We start from the raw sequence: 26,063 nt of genomic DNA, 5'->3' as shown, positions 1-26,063 counted from the left end.
CTCTCCTTTCATTATGTGTATGTTAGTGTCCTTGATGGTGTCCCATAGATCTTTGGTGCTCTGATCATATTTCTTCATTCTTTTACCTTTCTTTCCCTCAGACTTTCTGCTCCTCTTTCTTCTGCTAGCTCAAATGTGCTTGAGCCTCTCTACTGAATGCTTCATTTACTTTACTTTTCAGTTCTAAAATGTCTAGTCTTTTCTTTCACAATGTCTATCTCTTTACTGATACTCCCTGATTGGTGAGGCATCATTCTCATACTTTTAAAAAAACTTCTTTAGACAAAGTTTCCTTTAATTATTTGAACATATTTAAAATGTCTCCTATAAAACTTTTTCTATGTAGGAGGCTGATTCATGGCTCCTAAAGATATCCAGCCCTAATACCTGAAACCTGGAAATGTTACTTTGTTTGGGGAAAAAGGACCTCGCAGATGTGGTTAAGGATCTTGAGATGGGGAGGTAGTTCGCCTGCACTCTCCAGGTGGGCCCTAAATGCAATCACAAGTGATCTGATAAGAAAGAAGCAGAGAGGGACTTGACACCACATAGAGGAGCAGGTGATGTAAAGACAAGGCAGAGATTGTTAATGGCTCAATAGGAGAGCAGTCCCCCTTCCAAGTGATCATAGGTGAAAATTTTATGAAATTTTCATTGAATGAGCACAACAGAATTCTCCAGATGTTATGTTATGTCTATGTTATGTCTTTTTATTTCTTTTTCCTCACCACCCATCATCATTGATTGCTAAGCCAATGTCACATATGCTAGTTCGTTAATTGTTGTTTTGTTTCATTTTTGGTCAAAGCACCACCTCACATCAAGAAACAAATTTTTCTTTTTTTTTTTAAGATTTTATTTATTCAGAGACACACACACAGAGAGGCAGAGAGAGAGGCAGAGGGAGAAGCAGGCTCCCCGCAGGTAGCACAATGCAGGACTCAATTCTGGGACTCCGGGATCACTCCCCGAGCCAAAAGCAGATGCTCAACTGCTGAGCCCCCCAGGTGTCCCAAGAAACAAATTTTTCTAATGGTTAAGAGAATGCCAGCTAGTAGAACAGAAAAAAAAACCTCAAATTCTTAGTTCCTTAACAGAGGAGCATTTATTTTCACCCTTGAAATAGTTCAGAAAGAGTAGAGGTAGTCCCATGGATCTTTTAGGCAGTTCTGCTCCAGGCTTACTTAGTTTTGTGGCTCTGTCCTGCTCAGAGTTCTCAGAGTAACTGCCACCTTGTCAAAATATGGCTTAAATAAAACTGTGCATAATTATTCAGGAAACAGTACATAATTACTCAGGTGTTTTGGTTTTGGTTTGGTTTTTTTTACCTAACCTGGACGTGATACTCATCGCTTCTGCCACATTTCATTGATTCGTTTGGCCAGAACTCAGTGAGTTGGCTACAGAAAACTGCAAAGTGGGGTGGGTATGGGGAGCCAAAGTGCTGTGCAGTTGAACATCCAGTTGGAATACAAAATGAGTTCTGGTGATCACGGTAGTATATACCCAGGAAACTATTTCTTTCCATGAAATATTGTTTCTTTCTGAGGTATACTTAGCCCCAAATAAATAGCATATATTTAAATTGTAAAATGTTATGAGTTTGAGATGTGTATATACCCGTGAAACCATCAACATAGTCAAGAGAATGAGCATATCCATCACTTCAATATGTTCCTTGGGTCTCTTTGTCATTCATTTCTTCCCCATTTCCCATAACTAGGCAACCACTGATCTGTTCTCTGTTATATAGATTAGGTCGTATTTTATAGAATTGTGTATAGATGGAATAATAGAGTATGCAGTTTCCTGTCTGGTATTTTTTCATTCAACATAACTATTTTGAGATTCACCGATGTTGCATATATCAATGGTTTGTTTTATACTGCTGAGTAGTTGTCCATTATGTAGATATATCACAATTTGATTATCTACTCATTTGTTTGAATGTTTAGGACTTTTCCATTTTTTTCAATTACAAGTAAAGGCACAATGATCATTTGCATACAACTTATTGTGTTGGCATATGCTCTCACTCTCTTGAGCCATTCCAGGGGTGGAATGGCTGGGTCATACGGAAGGTATATGTTTAACTTTTAAAGAAATGGTCACATATTTCCCAACCATTTTACCTTCATATCAACAGTGTATTAGAATCCAGTTGTTCTATATCATCACCAACATTTGGTATGGTCAGTCCTTTTAGTTTGAACCATTCTAAATGAATGTGTTGTATCGTAATATTGTGGTTTTAACTTAGATTTACCTAATGAGTACTGATGCTAGGCGTATTTTCATGAGCTATTTTGCCATCTATATTCCTATCAATGTTGGTTCAAAATTCTTTTGCTATTTTTTTAATTGTTTTCCTTCTTATTATTGAGTATAAGCACCTTTCTATAAAGATTTTGCAAGTCCTTAGGCATATGTTTGGCAAATATCTTTGCCCGTTTATATAACATGGGCTCCTGAAGAGCAAACATATTTAATTTTGATGAAGTCCTATTTAATGTTTTACTTTCATAATTTATGCTTTTGATGTCCTATTTAATAACTCTTTACCAAATTCAAGGTAAGATTTCCTCCTATGATTTCTTCTGGAAGTTGTATAATTTTAATTCTTATGATTAGGACAGTGGCTTGCTTTGGGGAAATTTTTATATGGAAGGAGGTAAGGATTGAAGTTTATTTATTTGCATCTGGCTCTCTAATTGTCCCAACATCAGTTTGTTGAAAAGATTATCCCCTTTCCTATTAGTGAATTTAGCACATTTGTTAGAAGTCAACTGACAATATAAAAGAGGGACCATTTCTTGACTTATTTTGGCTAATCTAGGTTGTTTGCATTTCCACATCAATGTTAGAAACAGCTTGTTCATTTATACACAGACCCACAAACAGTCTCCTGCAGTTTTGATTGAGATTGCATTGAGTCAGACTGTCAATCAGTTTGGAGAGAATTGATGTGTTAATAGTATTGAGTTTTTGAAACCATGAATATGATATAACTTTTCATGTACTGAGGCCTTCTTTAATTTCCCATCCCAGTGTTTTGTAGTACTCAATATATGGACCATAGACATCTTTTGTCAGATTCATTCCAAGTATTTCATATTTTCTGGTGCCCTTGTAAATGACTTTGTGTTTTAATTTCATTTTATGATTGTTTCTAGTATATAGAAATATAATTGATTTTTGTATATTGACCTTCTGTTCTAAAATCTTGCTAAGCTCATTTATTAGTACCAGTAGATTTTTGGTGAAATCCTTAGGATTTTCTATACAGATGGTCATGTCATCTGTATATAAAGAGAGTTTTACTTTCAGATCTCTTGCTTGTCTTGCTTGTCTTATTTAACTGGTTAGGACCTTAAGTACAATATTAAACAGAAATATTAAGAGCAGATATCCTTTCTTGTTCCTGGTCTCAATTCTAGCCTTTTATCTTACACCATTCTGTGTGATTTGAGTGTAAGTCTTTTGTAGAAGTCTTTTTTCAGGATGAGGAAGTTCCCTTCAATCCTACTTTGCTGAGATTTCTTATCCTAAATGGATGTTAGATTTTGTCAGATCCTTTTTTACGTTGATTGAAATTATTCTATCATTTTTTCTTTTCTAGCTCCTTAATATGAATTCCTTGATTACTGTTTCAAGTATGAAATTAATCTTATAAGTCTATCTTTTTACTTTCAACCTCTCTGTGTAATTATATTTAAAAAGTATTACCTCCAGGCAGCATATTGTAGGGTCTTGCATTTTTATCCAATCTGACAATCTCTGCCTTTTAAATGACAGGTTTAGATGATTTCCATTACATGTGATCATCGATATGGTTAATTTAAATATAACATTTTGCTTTTTGTTTTCTATTTTTATCTTCTGTTTTTCTCTTTGGTACCATTTTCCTTTTTTTGCCTTCTTTTTGGAATAATTTTTTTCAAACATCCCATTATTACCTTTTTGGTTGGCTTCTTAAACTCTTAGTTTTATTTTTATAGTGGCTATTTGAGGATTTATCAATTACAACTTTATCTTATCAGTCTATGTACAAGTACTATTATACCACTTTCCGTATAGTGTAAGAAACAATAGTTTATTTCCAATTTCCCTCTCACGACCTTTGTGCTATTGTTGATGTGCATTTTTCTTCTATGTATGTTATACATCCCATGATTAATTATTATTTTTTATTTAAGCTGTCAATGATCTTTTAGAGAGACTTATAAAATGAAAAAGAATGTATTCTCTTCACTGATGTATTTTTGTATCTGGTTTCCCTCATCTTTGTGTAGGTCCAGACTTCCATCTGGTACCATTTTTCTTCTCCCTGAAGGACTTTCTTTAGTATTTCTTATATTGGAGGTCTACTGATAATGAATTCTTTCAGCTTCCGTACTGTCTCACAAAATTTTTATTTCACCTTCAGTTTTGAAAGATATTTTCACTGGGAATAGAGCTTTACGTTGAAATTTTTTTCAGGTCTTTGAAGATGTCTCCCCACTATTGTCAGGCTTACTTTGTTTCCAACAAGAACTCTGTAGTCATTTTTCTTTTTTTCTTTTTTTTTTTTTCTGTTTTGAATGTGTCAATTCTGTTTTTTAAAAAGATTTTCTCTTAATCACCGATTATAGTCATTTTCTTATGATGTGTCTTGGAGTAGTTCTATCGCGTTTGGGGTTTACTGGAATCCTTATCTATAGGTTTATAGTTTTCATCAAATCTGGAAATATTTTGGGCACATGTCTCCCAATATTTTTCTAATACTGCCATTTCAGGGACTTCCATTATTTTTTTAAAGATTTTATTTATTCATAAGAGACACAGAGAGAGAGAGACAGAGACACAGGCAGAGGGAGAAGCAGGCTCCATGCAGGGAGCCCAATGCGGGACTCAATCCTGGGACCCCACGATCACACCCTGAGAGGAAGGCAGATGCTCAACTGCTGAGCCACCTGGGCATCCCCAGGGCTCCAATTATATGCATGTTTGGCATCTTGAAGTTGACCGACAGCTCACATTGTTGTTGTTGTTGTTGTTGTTGTTTTTCTTTTTCAGTTTTCTCTCTTTCATTTTGGATCATTTAAATTACTATTTATTGGATCAGAGCAAGATGGCGGAAGAGTAGGGTCTCCAAATCACCTGTCTCCACCAAATTATCTAGAAAACCTTCCAATCATCCTGAAAATCTATGAATTCGGCCTGAGAATTAAAGAGAGAACAGCTGGAATGCAACAGTGAGAAGAGTTCGCGCTTCCATCAAGGTAGGAAGACGGGGAAAAAGAAATAAAGACACAAAGGGCTCCAAGGGGGAGGGGCCCCGCGAGGAGCCGGGCTGAGGCCGGGGCGAGTGTCCCCAGGACAGGAGAGCCCCGTCCCGGAGGAGCAGGAGCTGCACCGACCTTCCCGGGCGGAAAGGGGCTCGCGGGGAGGTGGAGCAGGACCCAGGAGGGCGGGGATGCCCTCGGGCTCCCGGGGACACTAACAGACACCTGCGCCCCGGGGAGTGCGCCGAGCTCCCTAAGGGCTGCAGCGCGCACGGCGGGACCCGGAGCAGCTGGGGGGGGCTCGGGGGCGGCTCCGCGGAGGGGGCTGCGGGGCGGGAGCAGCTCGGGTGGCTCGAGCGGAGGAAGAGGCTCCGTGCGGAGGGGGCTGCGCGGTTCCAGGAGCAGCTCGGAAGAGCTCGGGCGGCAGCTCCGCGGAGGGGGCTGCGGCCCGGGAGCGCGAATCCAACAGCGCAGGTTCCGGGGCACAGGGCGCCGGGACACAGCCCAGGATCCGGCCTCCCCCGGGACAGGCAGAGGCCGGGAGGGCCCAGGACCCCAAGGACGCTCCTGCCCCGAGCTGAGCAGATCAGCGGCCCCGCCCCGGAGCCTCCAGGCCCTGCAGACGGAGAGCTCCGGAGCTACTGCAGGGGCTGACTCCAGGGCTCCAGAGCTGGCCCCACCACTGGGGCTGTTGCTCCTGGGGCCTCACGGGGTAAACAACCCCCACTGAGCCCTGCACCAGGCAGGGGCACAGCAGCTCCCCCAAGTGCTAACACCTGAAAATCAGCACAACAGGCCCCTCCCCCAGAACACCAGCTAGACAGACCAGTTCCAGGGGAAGTCAAGGGACTTAAAGTACACAGAATCAGAAGATACTCCCCGGTGGTTCCTTTTTTGTTTTGTTTTGTTTTGTTTTGTTTTGCTTTTTGATTTGTTTCCTTCCCCCACCCCCTTTTTTTTCTCCTTTCTTTTTCTTTCTCTTTTTCTTTTTTTTTTTCCGTTTTTTTTCTTCCCTTTTTTTTCTCTTTCTCTTTTCTTTCCTTCTTTCTCTCCTCTCTTTTTCTCTTTTTCCCAATACAACTTGCTTTTGGCCACTCTGCACTGAGCAAAATGACTAGAAGGAAAACCTCACCTCAAAAGAAAGAATCAGAAACAGCCCTCTCTCCCACAGAGTTACAAAATCTGGATTACAATTCAATGTCAGAAAGCCAATTCAGAAGCACTATTATACAGCTACTGGTGGCTCTAGAAAAAAGTATAAAGGACTCAAGAGACTTCATGACTGCAGAATTTAGAGCTAATCAGGCAGAAATTAAAAATCAATTGAATGAGATGCAATCCAAACTAGAAGTCCTAACGACGAGGGTTAACGAGGTGGAAGAACGAGTGAGTGACATAGAAGACAAGTTGATAGCAAAGAGGGAAACTGAGGAAAAAAGAGACAAACAATTAAAAGACCATGAGGATAGATTAAGGGAAATAAACGACAGCCTGAGAAAGAAAAACCTACGTTTAATTTGGGTTCCCGAGGGCGCCGAAAGGGACAGAGGGCCAGAATATGTATTTGAACAAATTCTAGCTGAAAACTTTCCTAATCTGGGAAGGGAAACAGGCATTCAGATCCAGGAAATAGAGAGATCCCCCCCTAAAATCAATAAAAACCGTTCAACACCTCGACATTTAATAGTGAAGCTTGCAAATTCCAAAGATAAAGAGAAGATCCTTAAAGCAGCAAGAGACAAGAAATCCCTGACTTTTATGGGGAGGAGTATTAGGGTAACAGCAGACCTCTCCACAGAGACCTGGCAGGCCAGAAAGGGCTGGCAGGATATATTCAGGGTCCTCAATGAGAAGAACATGCAACCAAGAATCCTTTATCCAGCAAGGCTCTCATTCAAAATGGAAGGAGAGATAAAGAGCTTCCAAGACAGGCAGCAACTAAAAGAATATGTGACCTCCAAACCAGCTCTGCAAGAAATTTTAAGGGGGACTCTTAAAATTCCCCTTTAAGAAGAAGTTCAGTGGAACAGTCCACAAAAACAAGGACTGAATAGATATCATGATGACACTAAACTCATATCTCTCAATAGTAACTCTGAATGTGAATGGGCTTAATGACCCCATCAAAAGGCGCAGGGTTTCAGACTGGATAAAAAAGCAGGACCCATCTATTTGCTGTCTACAAGAGACTCATTTTAGACAGAAGGACACCTACAGCCTGAAAATAAAAGGTTGGAGAACCATTTACCATTCGAATGGTCCTCAAAAGAAAGCAGGGGTAGCCATCCTTATATCAGATAAACTAAAATTTACCCCAAAGACTGTAGTGAGAGATGAAGAGGGACACTATATCATACTTAAAGGATCTATTCAACAAGAGGACTTAACAATCCTCAATATATATGCCCCGAATGTGGGAGCTGCCAAATATATCAATCAATTATTAACCAAAGTGAAGAAATACTTAGATAATAATACACTTATACTTGGTGACTTCAATCTAGCTCTTTCTATACTCGATAGGTCTTCTAAGCACAACATCTCCAAAGAAACGAGAGCTTTAAATGATACCCTGGACCAGATGGATTTCACAGATATCTACAGAACTTTACATCCAAACTCAACTGAATACACATTCTTCTCAAGCGCACATGGAACTTTCTCCAGAATAGACCACATATTGGGTCACAAATCGGGTCTGAACCGATACCAAAAGATTGGGATTGTCCCGTGCATATTCTCAGACCATAATGCCTTGAAATTAGAACTAAATCACAACAAGAAGTTTGGAAGGACCTCAATACGTGGAGGTTAAGGACCATCCTGCTAAAAGATAAAAGGGTCAACCAGGAAATTAAGGAAGAATTAAAAAGATTCATGGAAACTAATGAGAATGAAGATACAACCGTTCAAAATCTTGGGGATGCAGCAAAAGCAGTCCTAAGGGGGAAACACATCGCAATACAAGCATCCATTCAAAAACTGGAAAGAACTCAAATACAAAAGCTAACCTTACACATAAAGGAGCTAGAGAAAAAACAGCAAATAGATCCTACACCCAAGAGAAGAAGGGAGTTAATAAAGATTCGAGCAGAACTCAACGAAATCGAGACCAGAAGAACTGTGGAACAGATCAACAAAACCAGGAGTTGGTTCTTTGAAAGAATTAACAAGATAGATAAATCATTAGCCAGCCTTATTAAAAAGAAGAGAGAGAAGACTCAAATTAATAAAATCATGAATGAGAAAGGAGAGATCACTACCAACACCAAGGAAATACAAACGATTTTAAAAACATATTATGAACAGCTATACGCCAATAAATTAGGCAATCTAGAAGAAATGGACGCATTCCTGGAAAGCCACAAACTACCAAAACTGGAACAGGAAGAAATAGAAAACCTGAACAGGCCAATAACCAGGGAGGAAATTGAAGCAGTCATCAAAAACCTCCCAAGACACAAGAGTCCAGGGCCAGATGGCTTCCCAGGGGAATTTTATCAAACGTTTAAAGAAGAAACCATACCTATTCTCCTAAAGCTGTTTGGAAAGATAGAAAGAGATGGAGTACTTCCAAATTCGTTCTATGAGGCCAGCATCACCTTAATTCCAAAACCAGACAAAGACCCCACCAAAAAGGAGAATTACAGACCAATATCCCTGATGAACATGGATGCAAAAATTCTCAACAAGATACTGGCCAATAGGATCCAACAGTACATTAAAAAAATTATTCACCATGACCAAGTAGGATTTATCCCTGGGACACAAGGCTGGTTCAACACCCGTAAAACAATCAATGTGATTCATCATATCAGCAAGAGAAAAACCAAGAACCATATGATCCTCTCATTGGATGCAGAGAAAGCATTTGACAAAATACAGCATCCATTCCTGATCAAAACTCTTCAGAGTGTAGGGATAGAGGGAACATTCCTCGACATCTTAAAAGCCATCTATGAAAAGCCCACAGCAAATATCATTCTCAATGGGGAAGCACTGGGAGCCTTTCCCCTAAGATCAAGAACAAGACAGGGATGTCCACTCTCACCACTGCTGTTCAACATAGTACTGGAAGTCCTAGCCTCAGCAATCAGACAACAAAAAGACATTAAAGGCATTCAAATTGGCAAAGAAGAAGTCAAACTCTCCCTCTTCGCCGATGACATGATACTCTACATAGAAAACCCAAAAGTCTCCACCCCAAGATTGCTAGAACTCATACAGCAATTCGGTAGTGTGGCAGGATACAAAATCAATGCCCAGAAGTCAGTGGCATTTCTATACACTAACAATGAGACTGAAGAAAGAGAAATTAAGGAGTCAATCCCATTTACAATTGCACCCAAAAGCATAAGATACCTAGGAATAAACCTAACCAAAGATGTAAAGGATCTATACCCTCAAAACTATAGAACTCTTATGAAAGAAATTGAGGAAGACACAAAGAGATGGAAAAATATTCCATGCTCATGGATTGGCAGAATTAATATTGTGAAAATGTCAATGTTACCCAGGGCAATTTACACGTTTAATGCAATCCCTATCAAAATACCATGGACTTTCTTCAGAGAGTTAGAACAAATTATTTTAAGATTTGTGTGGAATCAGAAAAGACCCCGAATAGCCAGGGGAATTTTAAAAAAGAAAACCATAGCTGGGGGCATCACAATGCCAGAATTCAGGTTGTACTACAAAGCTGTGGTCATCAAGACAGTGTGGTACTGGCACAAAAACAGACACATAGATCAGTGGAACAGAATAGAGAATCCAGAAGTGGACCCTGAACTTTATGGGCAACTAATATTCGATAAAGGAGGAAAGACTATCCATTGGAAGAAAGACAGTCTCTTCAATAAATGGTGCTGGGAAAATTGGACATCCACATGCAGAAGAATGAAACTAGACCACTCTCTTTCACCATACACAAAGATAAACTCAAAATGGATGAAAGATCTAAATGTGAGACAAGATTCCATCAAAATCCTAGAGAAGAACACAGGCAACACCCTTTTTGAACTCGGCCATAGTAACTTCTTGCAAGATACATCCACGAAGGCAAAAGAAACAAAAGCAAAAATGAACTATTGGGACTTCATCAAGATAAGAAGCTTTTGCACAGCAAAGGATACAGTCAACAAAACTCAAAGACAACCTACAGAATGGGAGAAGATATTTGCAAATGACATATCAGATAAAGGGCTAGTTTCCAAGATCTATAAAGAACTTATTAAACTCAACACCAAAGAAACAAACAATCCAATCATGAAATGGGCAAAAGACATGAACAGAAATCTCACAGAGGAAGACATAGACATGGCCAACATGCATATGAGAAAATGCTCTGCATCACTTGCCATCAGGGAAATACAAATCAAAACTACAATGAGATACCACCTCACACCAGTGAGAATGGGGAACATTAACAAGGCAGGAAACAACAAATGTTGGAGAGGATGCGGAGAAAAGGGAACCCTCTTACACTGTTGGTGGGAATGTGAACTGGTGCAGCCACTCTGGAAAACTGTGTGGAGGTTCCTCAAACAGTTAAAAATAGACCTGCCCTACGACCCAGCAATTGCACTGTTGGGGATTTACCCCAAAGATACAAATGAAATGAAACGCCGGGACACCTGCACCCCGATGTTTCTAGCAGCAATGGCCACGATAGCCAAACTGTGGAAGGAGCCTCGGTGTCCAACGAAAGATGAATGGATAAAGAAGATGTGGTTTATGTATACAATGGAATATTACTCAGCTATTAGAAATGACAAATACCCACCATTTGCTTCAACGTGGATGGAACTGGAGGGTATTATGCTGAGTGAAGTAAGTCAGTCGGAGAAGGACAAACATTATATGTTCTCATTCATTTGGGGAATATAAATAATAGTGAAAGGGAAAATAAGGGAAGGGAGAAGAAATGTGTGGGAAATATCAGAAAGGGAGACAGAACGTAAAGACTGCTAACTCTGGGAAATGAACTAGGGGTGGTAGAAGGGGAGGAGGGCGGGGGGTGGGAGTGAATGGGTGACGGGCACTGGGTGTTATTCTGTATGTTAGTAAATTGAACACCAATAAAAAATAAAAAAATAAAAAAATAAAATAAATAAAAAAAATAAAAAAATAAAAAAAAAATCCTAGAGAAGAACACAGGCAACACCCTTTTTGAACTTGGCCACAGTAACTTCTTGCAAGATACATCCACGAAGGCAAAAGAAACAAAAGCAAAAATGAACTATTGGGATTTCATCAAGATAAGAAGCTTTTGCACAGCAAAGGATACAGTCAACAAAACTCAAAGACAACCTACAGAATGGGAGAAGATATTTGCAAATGATGTATCAGATAAAGGGCTAGTTTCCAAGATCTATAAAGAACTTATCAAACTCAACACCAAAGAAACAAACAATCCAATCATGAAATGGGCAAAAGACATGAACAGAAATCTCACAGAGGAAGACAAAGACATGGCCAACATGCACATGAGAAAATGCTCTGCATCACTTGCCATCAGGGAAATACAAATCAAAACCACAATGAGATACCACCTCACACCAGTGAGAATGGGGAAAATTAACAAGGCAAGAAACAACAAATGTTGGAAAGGATGCGGAGAAAAGGGAACCCTCATACACTGTTGGTGGGAATGTGAACTGGTGCAGCCACTCTGGAAAACTGTGTGGAGGTTCCTCAAACAGTTAAAAATATACCTGCCCTACGACCCAGCAATTGCACTGTTGGGGATTTACCCCAAAGATACAGATGCAATGAAACGCCGGGACACCTGCACCCCGATGTTTCTAGCAGCAATGGCCACGATAGCCAAACTGTGGAAGGAGCCTCGGTGTCCATTGAAAGATGAATGGATAAAGAAGATGTGGTCTATGTATACAATGGAATATTCCTCAGCCATTAGAAACGACAAATACCCACCATTTGCTTCAACGTGGATGGAACTGGAGGGTATTATGCTGAGTGAAGTAAGCCAGTCGGAGAAGGACAAACATTATATGTTCTCATTCATTTGGGGAATATAAATAATAGTGAAAAGGAATATAAGGGAAGGGGGAAGAAATGTGTGGGAAATATGAGAAAGGGAGACAGAACGTAAAGACTGCTAACTCTGGGAAACGAACTAGGGGTGGTAGAAGGGGAGGAGGGCGGGGGGTGGGAGTGAATGGGTGATGGGCACTGGGGGTTATTCTGTATGTTAGTAAATTGAACACCAATAAAAAATAAATTAAAAAAAATAAATAAATTACTATTTATTTTTAACATTTTTAGTGCCTCATTTATCTACTGTTAATCGTATTCCTCATTACAGACATTTTACTTTTCATCTTGAAAAGTTTAAGATTCTCGTGCTTTATTCTACCTTCCTGAACATCTGCAATATTGGCATAATAGATGTTTTAACGCTGTTGTCTATTGGTTTTAGCATCTGTTTTCATGAATCCATTTTTATTGATTGATTTTTCTCCTCATGATGGGTCATATTTTCCTGCTTATTTGCCTGCCTGGTAATTTTTTTTTTTGAAAATGTATCAGAAAGGGAGACAGAACATGAGAGACTCCTAACTCTGGGAAACGAACTAGGGGTTGTGGAAGGGGAGGAGGGCGGGGGATGGGGGTGACTGGGTGGTGGGCACTTTGGGGGGGGCACTTGACAGGGTGAGCACTGGGTGTTATTCTGTATGTTGGCAAATTGAACACCAATAAAAAATAAATTTATTATTAAAAAAAGAATTTATTTGAGAGAGAGAGGAGGAGAGACATTGTCAATTTTATGTTGTTGGTTGCTGGATAGGTTGTAAACTTTTGAGTATTCTTGATCTTTGTTCTGGTGTTTAATTAAGTTACTTGGAAACAGGTAGATTTTTTTCAAGGTTTGAATTTAAGGTAGGACTAGAGAAGTCTTTAGTGAAAGACTAATTTTGTCCCAGGACTGAGGCAATACTCTGTGGAGTCCTCTATGTGATGCTCCCATGCATTATAAGGCTTTTCCAGTCTGGCAGGTAGGAACACAAACTGTTCTCTGCTTTGTGAGAGCCCCAGGGGCTCTTCCTTCTAATTCTTCCTGCTGATTACTCGTCTGGCCTCAGGTGGTTTCCTAATATACATGCACTGAGCAGTAATCAACTGAAGACTCCAACGGAACCCTCTTCAGATACCAGAACTCTCCATCTGTGCAGGTCTCTCCTCTCTGAAGCAGTCTCATCTACCTCTGGTTGTTGTCTTCGTGATCTTGAGCCATCACAGGCTTCCCAAATTCTCAACTCTGCCTTGTCACCTCAGGGAGACATCTGGACACAAATTGGATTCCTTTCCCTGCAAACCAGCCTGAGAACTATTTCCAAGCATTATGATAGGAAACCACAGGCTCATCTCTTCTGTTTCTCTTCTCTCACTGATCACTCTCCTATACTGCCTGTTATCCAGTGTTTGAAAACTATTATTTTGCATGTTTTGTCTTCATCTTTTTAAAGTGACAGAGTAAATCTTTTCCCTCATATTCAATAATGGCCAAAAATAGAAGTCCTTTAGTTTTTTATGGATAGTAATGTTTTGAGAAATGTAATAGCCTGCAAGTAGCTCTCTAGAGAATGTCCCAGAGGGTATTATTGCATTTGACAATACTATCTTGCTCCTGATACCCACTTGCAAATTGAGAAAAATACTCAGAAGCCAGCTTGTTCACTTCCATATCTACCCTCTCTGGGAAGTTCTATTTCAAATCTCAGTACATGGTACAATGACTTGCATTTTTATTCACACTTTGCTGCATGAAATCACCCTTACTCAGCTTGAATTGGACTGAATGCCAGCCCTTTGCTTGGATCATTTCCTGGTTCAATTTAGCTATAAATATAGCTAAAATACTGGTCTCACACCTGGTCATTTTGGCTATTATAATATAAGCAGATACAGTCTGCTCTTGGCTAAGTATTCTGATGGCCACTATTCACCGTAAAATGTCAATATGGTCATGCTTTATAGAGATGACCTTAGTACATATAATTGAATTTTTCTGGCATTGTGGAACTAGAACACATCTGCAAATCACAGCTGGCAACTTCCCTGGTTAATCTAGGCATAAGTACAGCTGGGCCAAAGAATGTACATCCAAGAGAAAAATATCCAAAACAAACAAAAAACCCAAAACATAATGGGAACCAAGAGCTGATATAGAAATTCTAGTTTATTAATTCACTTATTTACCCAACATCTCCTTGTGTTAAATAGCAGAACATATGAGAAATCCACCATGATGCAAACACAGAGTAATGTTTAGTACATTATATCTTGCATTCCAAGATACACACAAAACAAATACACACAATTGTGAAGGAAAATAGTTTTGAAATATCAACTGATGTGAGTCAGTTGATTGCGCCTTGACTCTTGGACAGGCCACAGTTAGAATTTTGCATATTTGGTGTTCAAAGGTAGTGATTATCCACACAAAAGAGAGAAAAGGGAAGTTTTCTCAGTGTTTGAGTTTCAAAAGTAAAGGTCTCTCAGATGATAGGAGAAGGGAAACAGCAAATCCCCTCAGGTCTTATACGAAAATGTTCCCCAGAATTGAAGAAATGAGAGTTGGAGGAATAATGTTTGGAGTAGCTTTCTGGCTTCCTGACAGAGGGGACATTACCTCCTGCCATATTCCATGCTCAGTCTAGCAGGAAGTGGTCTCAGAAGGCTCATAGAATCCATATGCAAAAGGACCCATGTTCTCTTTTCCGTGAGAACCTAGACAGTCAGTAAGAGCTTGGAGTGAAAATGTCTACCTGGTGCCTCCAGACAGACATGTCTAAGACCAGTGCATAGTATGCCGCTTCACCTCAGCAAGATGTAGATGCTTCCGAACAGTGCTTGCACAGCTGAGAAAAGCTCCAAGCTTTGTCCAGTTGAGAATAATCATAGGCTTCCAAAAGAAAGTCAGCCAAGAATGAATCAGACCTTGGATCCTTGCTGACACAGGCCAAGGCATTTCAGCAGAGATCTGCAAAGATCGACAACCAGGAACAGTGATGTTCACATTCTCTCCCAACCCCTTGCACCCCCTCACCATGCCCTGTAATAAATCTCCAAAACTTAGACACAACCGTGGAGGGGGAAGAAACCATGAAATGACCAAGAGATTTTTCTGCTGTTCAGCAGAATGGACATTTGTAATAAAAGTAATTAAAAAAAATAGGTCTCATCACAACAAAGTTACTTTTCTTAAACACCTGAAGTGTATAAGAAGTGTAGCAGAAGTTTGTGTGATACATTTAAGCTTACCATTTTCTGGGCCTCTTCTCTAATATCAGCATTGCAAAAGATACTTATTCTGTAAGTCCTGGGCAGATACGGAGTTGGAGTTAGACTCCGAGGTGGAACAGAAGATGATATATCTGTTATAGATCGTCTCAATTAATCCACTTCAACACAACTATTATTTGTTATCACACAGATGTTTTCATGTTAGATGGACTTTAGATGTTCTAGGCTGGGCTTAGCTTGGTGTTTCTGCAGATTGGCTGGCACAGCCCTGCTCCATGTATCTTTTTTATCCTTCTTGAACCAGCAGGCCAGCCTGCTGTATTTTTTTCTGTGATTAAGGTGGAAGTGCAAAAAAAAAAAAAAGAAAAAAAAAAGGTGGAAGTGCAAAGGGCAAGTGGAGACTTCAGCGTCTCTTAAAGCTTTGTCTCCGAATAGGCACACTGTCACATCTGCCCACACTTATTGGTCAAAATCACATGGTCAAGCCCAAAGCAAGGAATGGGAAAGTACACTCTGCCCCAGATGTGGCCATGGTAATGGTGTGGATTTAGGAAGGGTGAAAAATTGAGGCCAATCATTCAACTGACTACAAATGGGAATGAACAGTTTTTTGAGTGTCTATGGGTATGCCAGACACTTAGCTCGGTGCTTTTACATGTATGCACCTTCATCTGTAAAAATGGCATTACATGGTTACATTATTTCACCTTGTTTTCAAGCATATGAGAAAATGGGCTCAGAGAGGCCAAGTAGCTTGCCCATTATGTAGCATTAATTTGAGACTGAACTGAGATTCCAACTTCTGTTGAAAGCCACAGGCTGTGACTTGGAGCCACCATGCTGTTGGCCAGGTCACAGGTTTCTTGACATTCATCAAGATCCCTTTTTCCTGAATGACCTTGACTCTAGATGATTAGATAGCTCTGAGGTTTCTTCTTTTTCTTCTTTCACACGCCGTACACCTCCTTTTCCTTTTTGACTTGCTAATTAATTCAATTACTTTTCCTTGATTCCTATTAGTAGGTAACACCATGATTGATACCATCTGGAAAACATTTATCTAAGTCTTGAGTGGAAAGTTTCACAGAACAGGAGACGTAAAAGGAGACCCTCAGGAGGACCTATGCCTGCATAAGTGATAAATTACCAGCCTTGGATTATCTGCCAGGAGCTCTCCCTCTAGGTCTGGGAGCAACACCTTTCCTGCTGCAGTGCCAGCTGTATTATTTACCACATGTTCAGGAACGTGTGTGCCCTCTGCATAAAGTGGGGAGGACAGAACCACTAGGCTTGCATAAACTAGCTTTCAACAGAATCTATTTTCCTCCAGTTGTCTGAAGTGCCTGTACCCTGGATAATCATGCTTCATACTTTTAGAAGCTCAGATCCCAACAGCTGGAGGTAAAGCTCCCAGTGTAATGGAAGAAAACATGTTGATACTTTTAATTGGTCCCTGAAGTGAAACCCAAGGAACGATTTATTGGTTGATGGATTTGAGGCTTTCAACTTAGCAGAGCTGGGATGGTAAAGATAAACACATTAGGAATTGGTGGCTAATTATTAGAAAGTTAATTTTATTTCATTTGAGATATAATAATCAACTGAAAATCAGTTTAATTTATTGCTGTTGAAGTTAATGATGCATATACTTATATGTAAGCATGAGCACCTGCATCCTGGACCATGTTGTGGCTTTCCACTGGTCCTGAATCCTCTGAGGGTCCTGATCCCATGGACTGAAGGAAGCAAAGCTTCTATTCCCAGCCATACAACTCTGTTGCTCAAGTGGGAAACATCTGGGGAGACTGGGGAGCTCTGTGAGCTCTGAGAACCTGGCCATCAAAGGCACATGAGAACTTCAAATACTACACACCTGTGTAGTTAGTCAAGTGTTGTTGCAATAACACTGCATAAAAAGCAATTCCCAAATCTCGGTGGCTTCTAACAACAAGCGTAGCAAGTACTCACAAATATTCCTTACTTGTGAATATGTAAATCAGTTTCTTGCTCACAGGACTGTAGGTCAGCTAGGCCCAGCTCTGCTTCAGGTTCAAGATCAGCTTCTTGTCAGTTTCTGTACCTTTCCCTCCAGAACCTGGATCGAGGGGCAGCAGCTACCTGAGTATGTTATTCCCATGGCAAATTTCAGGGACACTGCAGGGCAAAAAGAAACTTGCTGTTTTTTAAAAGCCTCATTTTGAAATAGGCCCATCACCTTAGCTCTTATGCCTTGACCAAAACAACATGGCTTTATGTTGGTGGTCCACGAACATATGCTGTACCCACAGGGAGGGGGGACTGAATATTTGCTGAAAAAGAATCCTGTAACACATACTTTTATTTTCATTTTTATAGACTCTGACCTTTGTTTTTCTCTTCTATATAATTTGGGGCATTTGAGAGTGTGCTAGGAGAGGTATATATGCATTTGGAGTAACTCATAAAGAAATAAATAGAATAAGAGTATGTAAACATTTTGCAAATTGTGAAATCATGCAATATTGCAAATAGGAAATGATTTCTTAGGCACCCATTAGGAGATCAGCCATGGAATATAAAGTGCTGAGAGTACACAATTCATGAGAAAGATTCTGCTCCAAAGCCTGCTAGTCTACACTGTATTAGGAATTAAAAATATGGTTTTTGATAATAAGCATCCTAGTGGTAAGGGCCATATGGTTATCTCCTTAGGGATTTTCTCACCCACTGACAAATATTTACTGGGATTTACTAGGTGCAGAGCATTTTTTGGTAGCATTCAGGGTGGGTTCGAAGTTATAGGGTTGGTGGAAAGGTGAATAAGGAGGGATTGTAGAGATGAATAAAATGTAATTTCTGTTCTGTGGAAGCTTGAATCCAGTAGTAGAAATAAAATGTGTTCATAAAAAACTGACTTTTTCCTTCCTCCCTTCCTCTCTTTCACTGTTTCCTTCTTTCCTTCCTTCCATCTTTCTATACTATGATGATTAAGAGTACACACTCTGGAGCCAGATTTCAAGGGTCAAATCATTACTAGGTTTATATCCCAAGGTAGGTCATTTAACTTCTATGTGCCTCAGCTTGCTTATCTGTAAAATGGAGAAAATAATTATGACAGAAGCAGTTGTTATCTCACCACATTCCCTTGGCATTTGCCTGTACACGCTTAAGAATGCTAATATCAGATCCCTATGAATCTTTGCCTGCAAGCACCTTTTCTTCACCGATCATGGGAGTATGCTCAAGCCTGCCCAGAGGGTCCCTGGAAGGAGCTCCCAATCAATGGTAGATGTGGGCTGATGATAAATACTTCATCTTCCTCATTTCTTCTTACTCATCTCGTTTGGGATGACTTCGAGGCTTATTCTGCTCATATTCCATTGTTCTCAGTGAGGTTAAACTCCAGTTATATATATGATATCTGACATGATTACACATATTTAATGGCTTCTTTCCTCTCTACCTTACTTGCCAACTCCCTATTCTGGTTCCTGAGATCACTGCTAAAATAGACTACTTGCACATAAGCCCTTGTTTAACAGACTGCTCCAGAAAACTTGAAACCAAGACAATAATTGCACCTACATTTTATGGCTGTTATGAGAATTAAATATGTTAACATATATCTGACACTCTTATGCCAGGGTCTGAAACTTAGTAAGCACTCCGTAGGTGTTAGTAATTATCCCAATAAAATGAAGGTTCTGTGAGGGGAAGATATTCCTTAGGAGGTACAGTGTTCAACTAAAATTTGTAAACATATGGGATGCCTGGGTGGCTCAGTGGTTGAGTGTCTGCCTTTGGCTCGGAGCATGATCCTGGGGTCAGGGATCAAGTCCCGCATCAGGCTCCTTGCAGGGAGCCTGCCTGCTTCTCCCTCTACCTATGTCTCTGCTTCTGTGTGTGTGTCTCATGAATAAATAGATAAAACCTTAAAAGAAATTTGTAAACAAACAAAGTAATAGGGAAGTGTGGCCCATTCTTAGGAAAAAGGCAGTCTGCATAAACAGACTCTGAGAGGGCCCTGGTTGGATATAGTGAAGATTAAAGCACCTGTTTTAAATATGTTCAAATGATTAAAAGAAAACATAATCAAGAATTGAAGGAAAAGAGAGTTTTGATGACTGACTAGGTAGGAAATTTCAACAGAGAAATAAGACCTAGGAAGAAATCCAAATGGAAATTCTAAATCTGAAAAGTAAATTAAACAAAATGAAAAATTTGCTAGGACGGCTTAAGAATGGTTTGGAAATAGCAGAAGAAGAGTGAGTGAATTTGAAGATAAACCAAGAGAAATTATCCCATCTAAAGAACTGAAAGAGAAAAAAATTAAAGAAAAATAACAGATTCAGAAACATGTGGGACGTCAAATGTTCTAACATACACATACTTGGATTCCAACAAGAGTGGAGGGAAAGGGGCAGAGAAATATTTAAAGAATCTATGACTCTAAAGTTCCCCAGATTTTTCCAAGTTACTGCGTATTCAATAAGCTCACCAAAACACAAGCAGTCAAAATAAGAAGAAAATCGTACTTAGTTACCTCATAGGCAAGCTTCTAAAAGAAAATATAAAAAAGAGTATTTGATAGTGGCAAGAGAAAAATTATAATTACCTGCAGAGGAACAATGTGATTAATAGATGACTTCTAATTAGAAACAAAGGAGGCCAGAAGACATCAGAATAATATATTCAGTGTTGAGAGACAAAAACTTATTAATCAAGCATTCTATATACCAAAATATCCTTCAAAAAATGAGACAAATAGATATTTTCACATATAGAAAAGTGAGAATATTCATTGGCATAAGATCTACCCTAAAAGAAATTCTTGAGGGTGAATGAAAATGCCACCAAATGGTAATGCGGGTCTATATGGAGGAAAGAAGAGCACTCAAAATGGTAAAGATGGGTGTGAAGTGAGAGAATATATACATATACACATATTTTCTCATAATTCCATTAAAAGATAAATGATTGAAACAAAAATTACTATTGCAGAGACTATAATATATATTTTTATAATTAAAAACTATAGTACAAAGAATGGTGGAGATAAATCATTTTTTTGCAAGATGCTTATATTTTATTGAGGTAATTCACTATGGATTGAAGGGAAAAGAAATAAATGAAGAAATTTCAAGAAAGCAAATAGAAACTGACTTATCAGTGTCTATAGAATATATCTACAGTAAGCAATAAGAGGAAAATTCATAGCATTAAATACCAAAATCAGTATAAAAATAAAAATACATGAAGTATCCAACTAAAAAAGATGAGAAAGATGAGATGCCTGGATGGCTCAGTGGTTGAGCGTTTGCCTTTGGCCCAGGAAGTGGTCCCAGGATCTGGGATCGAGTCCCTCGTTGGGCTCTTGGCAGGGAGCCTATTTCTCCCTTGGCCTGTGTCTCTGCCTCTCTCTCTGCGTGTTATGTCTCTAATAAATAAATAAAATCTTTTTAAAAATGAGAAAGAACAATTAAACAGAATGTAGAAGGAAGAAATTTTAAAAAGATAAAAGAAATTTATAACAAATTAGAAAAAATACAGATTTAAAAACACAAAGTGAATTGTTCAGAAAATCAAGAAATAGTCCACTTGAATTTGCTAATCTTTTTTTAAACATTCTTTTAATGGCCCCAGGTGAGCAAATTTTGTTTTATTTGTTTATTTTCAAGTAGTCTCTATGCTTGGGGCTCTAACTCAGGACCCCGAGACCAAGAGTCATAGGCTCCACTGACTGAGCTAGCCAGGTGCCCCAACATTTGCTAATCTAATTGAAAGAGGATATCCATTAGTGTTACACTCCTGACCTTTTTTTTTTTTTTTTAAGATTTTATTTATTTATTCATGAGAGAGACAGAAATAGAGGCAGAGACATAGGCTCCCTGTGGGGAGCCTGATGCCGGAATTGATCTCAGCATCATGACCTGAGCCAAAGGCAGTTACACAACCACTGAGCTACCCAGGCACCCCCTGACCTTTCTATCCCATGGAGAGGAGTGACTAACCTGATTGGTGACTTTGGAGGGCGGTGGGGACAGAGACACAGAAAGAGAGAGAGAGAGACAGAGAGAGAGAAGAATTCATTGGACACCACTGGAGTTGGCTAAGTTCTAATTATTACTGTGAAATTTAATAATCCAAGAGAGAAAATTAAACAATTACCTTGCCTTTCTGGTTTCGTCTGTATTTCAGAAATTATCACCTAGCTTTCATGGATAAAGGAAAGTTCTATACGGAATAACTTCCACAAATAAATAGGAAATAAAGGGATAAAATTAAGTCATTTTATAAGCCCACTGAAATAATTGATTCCGACAGTGGTAATCAATCATTTTGCAAGTGCATTCAAATGGTGCTCCCCTGGGCCACACCATAGCACCTAGGTATTTGTTAGAAGTGGAAAGCTTTTGGTCCCCAGCCCAAACCTACTAAATCAGAAACTCAGGGGGGTGGAGCCTAGCAAATGTGTTACAAAAAACTCTGCAGGTGATCTTGATGGATGTTAAAGGTTGAGAAAAGCTTTGTGCCATCATGGCTCAAGTTATGTAATTCTTCAGAGGAATTCAAGAGGATGAAGGCCCTTCTGAAGATGTCCAAGTGTCCCATCCAGACCCTTGATCTTACTGCTATTTCAGCCAGGGTTGAGATTCCGAGGTGACAGCAAGGTCTTTGTATTTTGAAGGCTCAATAATGCTATTATGTTTTGTCTTCCATTGGCTCTGACCCTTCAGGTAAGATTGTGTCTCAAACACAAGTGCAGAAAGGTCGGAAAGACCTTTTCAATCCACATTTACTATTTGGACTATTAAATAGTAATTTTTATTTCTGAAGCTTCCCTAAGGAACTGGGGCAAATTGAGTTAATCAAATTTTCTAGACTGCTCTGATTCCCCTACAGCCATATAGACCTGGCTCCTGTCATTTTGAATTTCTGAGCTTTTATTTTTGTCAAGAAGATTGGATAATATATTCATGTGCTTCAAAGCAGCTTGCAATCCTCTTGGCAAAATGACCTGTATGTGATAGAATGTTGCACCAACAATCCCTACATTACTTTGAGGTTTTTATTTGGCTGTTACAGTGTGTGTAGGTATTCTTAATTTGTACACATTCCTGGAGGGCCAAGTCTGAATTCTGCTGTGTTTCCTTTGTAGCAGGCTAAATACTGCATGACATCACGTACTAAATGAGTGTATTTTGATGATCAAGCTGCTGTGAAGAAAATACTATTTCTCTTCGGACATACTTTTTGAGAAGTGTGTTTCCCTTGTAGTCCTCTCTGTTCAAGGTCCTGCAGGTGGCCAAGCCTTCATAATACCATAGGCTGAATTTCTCAGTCCATATAAAGTAAGTCACAATAATATAATAGCATTTCTTCTCATCTCTCTCCAAGTGCATGGTGGGAATTTCTGCCCACTGCCCCAATATTTCTCCCAAGTAGTTCTGAAAGTCTCCAGCTGGTGTGTAACCCATGAGTGATACTCTTCTTAAGTCCTACTCCAGGTCCCTGTGGTCATACCTTCTGGGAGGGTTGATCCCAAAGCAGCAGCCAAGCAAATGGTGCCTCTTTGGGATAATGATGGAAGAGGTTACAACAGCTGCCACTAGTCTTTGCTACTGTACCTGCACTGACAAGGTGCTTTGATAAGAGCGGCATTCCTTATTGCTACCCAGCACCCCCAGGGTTTGACACTTGCATCATATCATGATTATCTTGTTGAACTAGCTTTTTGTGTGTGCACGTGTGTTTGAGGATTGCATGTCCATTATATCGTAGGATGCATATGCTTTTCTACTGAAGTATATTTTACTGAAGTATAGCTGCCACACAATGTTATATTAGTTTCAGGTGTACAACACAGTGATGCAACAACTCTGTGTGTTATGCTGTGCTCACTGCCAAGTATCATTACCATCTGTCAGCACGCAAGGCTATTACAGTACCATTGACTATATTCCCCATACTGTGCCTTCGCTTTTTGTGGTTTTTACTGGACCTCCATTGTAGCCCACTTGCCTGTAGAAGTTGTCATGGGACTAGGTTGGGAAATTATCAGAGTGACAAGTCAAGACTTATGATCTTACCTCCCTTCTATTCCGGGCCAGTTTTCTCCGATCCAAACTCACATACTTGAATATCATGTTTTAAGATGTAATTCTCTGACTCACTTCAGGCCTGGATGTGTCTGAATGCTAGGGTAAATGTAGTTGTGTCCCTGCTTTAGATAAGATTGTAGGTTAATATGATAAACTTATATTAAAGAATTTTGGGTCTGACTCCTTGGAAGCCATCTGAGAAAAAGAACAAAGCACTCTAAATGTGAGAGGGTAATAGCAGTGAAGTTCTATGGTCTCTAGAAACACGTCTTCATTTACTTGTGCCTTCAACAAGTATTCATTAAATGTTTACATGTTCTAGACCAGGAATTACAAATGGATTCCATCTTGTGTCCCAACTCTGATCAACTGTGGTTACTGTCTATAGCAGTCTGAGTCTACATGTGGGCTCAGCAGGAAAGTGTCATGAGTGATTAGGAATGTCAGCTGTGGAGGAATAGGTACTAGTGGCAGCAGACACACCAGGTATTTGCCATCCCTCTTTCAGTCTCTGGAGATACAGCAATAAATAAGACACATGCATGTTTTTAAGTAGCTGAAGTGTCCTGGCAACAGAAATTCACAGGATTTAATCTTGGGGTTGTTTTATTTTTTGTTTTGTTTTGGCTTATATTCCCTTCCCCAGAGATGTCCTTGGTCATCCAGCTGTGACCATCTTGGCATGTACTTGTGTCTGTCTCCTACTGATTCCATGTTCTCATCTGGATCTATAGCATCTGCAGGCTGTCACAGTCTCACTTCTTGTGGTTAATGCACAAGACTAGCTCATCTCCTGCTCGGAAGAATTGGAAATGACATTTCAAAGCAAAATTGCCCCCCAACTCAAGAAAAATCTGTCCTGGATAAAAAAAAAAAAACCAAAAAAAAAAAAAAAGAACCCCAAAAAACCCTTCAGTTCCCTATAGTATGATACAATTTGACATCCTAATTAAAGTAACCACGGAGGAGGGTCAAAGAGGGAACAAAAGGAAGAGATTCACATTTCAAGTAGCAAAGGAAAACCCTTTAGTTGACTTGGCATGCAGATGAAAGAGACCTCAGCTCCCGAAGCTAATTACCTGCAGCATTAATTCAGGATGTGAGAGACAAATGATGCACCTTTGTAAAAGTGCCCCAAGACAGTCCGTTGAGGCTGATTAGTAAAAGCAAAGCTGGTGGGGAGGTCTGGGGAGCACATGCAGGGAGCTGTGATTCCACTATGTATTGTCTAGTTTGCCAAAGAAATGGCCAGCATGTGAGTTCTATAAAAATTGATTAATCATTTGAAGCCAGATGCATCCTTTATTGAACCTGGCTCTTCCTTATTAAATATAGTGATTATAACCAGAAAGAAGGAAATAATACTTAGAACGATCCGTCATTATTCCTATATACTGCTAATGAAGCAAAAATACCTTTTTATTTAATAGGTATTGAGATAATCAAATATAAAACCAAAGGGTCTCTTCAATTTCCTGAAACAATTAATGATGGTGAATACAGTATTCATTTAAAAGCAAGGCTCTCCTTCACCTTCACAATCAAAACAATTAAAGCATCTGGGTTGCTTTCCTTTTGTTTCTTAATAAGGAAAAATAAAAGTCATCCTAGTTCTGCAAATGGCAAAGTTCCACATCATGCTTGAGTTGCAGTATAAGGAGGGGAAAAAGCCTTTGCTAATGAGTATGTGTTGCTTATGTCATCCCACTGTTTGTTCAATACAAACTTACTATTTTGTTTTTCTAACTTTCCTTTATTCCTGGCACAGCACCCATCCTGCTTTTTTCGCCCCAATCCAATTCTGATTTTTAGTAGGAATGCTCATATTCAGACATGCTCCTACTCCCTACCTCTCCCCACTGTAGTTGAAGGAGTAGCATCAGACCCAGGAAAGGTCAGTGTTCCTTCCCTGGTAGTTTAAAACTTGGAAAGAGAGAGACACAAGCTGTCTTTCCTCACTGGATGAAGTTGTTTGTTAGCAGGCATGTTTAAAGCTCATGGATAGAGAAGAATGAGAAAGCTGGAAATGAAAGACTGGGAATGACGCCCTGACTGAATCCTATTTTCTGCAGAAGGCTAGCAGGGTCCATTCCTGTGGCCCAAATTCTCAATTGTTACATGAGATGCTCCAGTACCTTCCTATTAATTCCTCATTTTGATTGAGCTAATTCAATTTGAATTTTGATAACAAAGAGCCCTAACTACTGAACTACCAACTAAGCACGCTAACCATTCGCCTGGCATTAGTGATGCTGAGCAGTTGGGACTGTTTCATCTACCCAGAGGGTGGACATTAGCTGTTAGCAAGATCCTAAGGAATGGCAGTGATTTGGGAATGTTCTGAGGGATAGTTGGGAATATGTGAGAGGCTAGAGCAAATTTGCTCCAAGCAGAGCATGACAATTAGCATTCAAATGACCAAGGCCCAGGCCCTGCTGTTTCAGGATTA

Source organism: Canis lupus, chromosome 13 (assembly GCF_003254725.2).
Source record: "Canis lupus dingo isolate Sandy chromosome 13, ASM325472v2, whole genome shotgun sequence".
NCBI lineage: Eukaryota > Metazoa > Chordata > Mammalia > Carnivora > Canidae > Canis > Canis lupus.
This window is presented reverse-complemented; position numbering follows the sequence as displayed.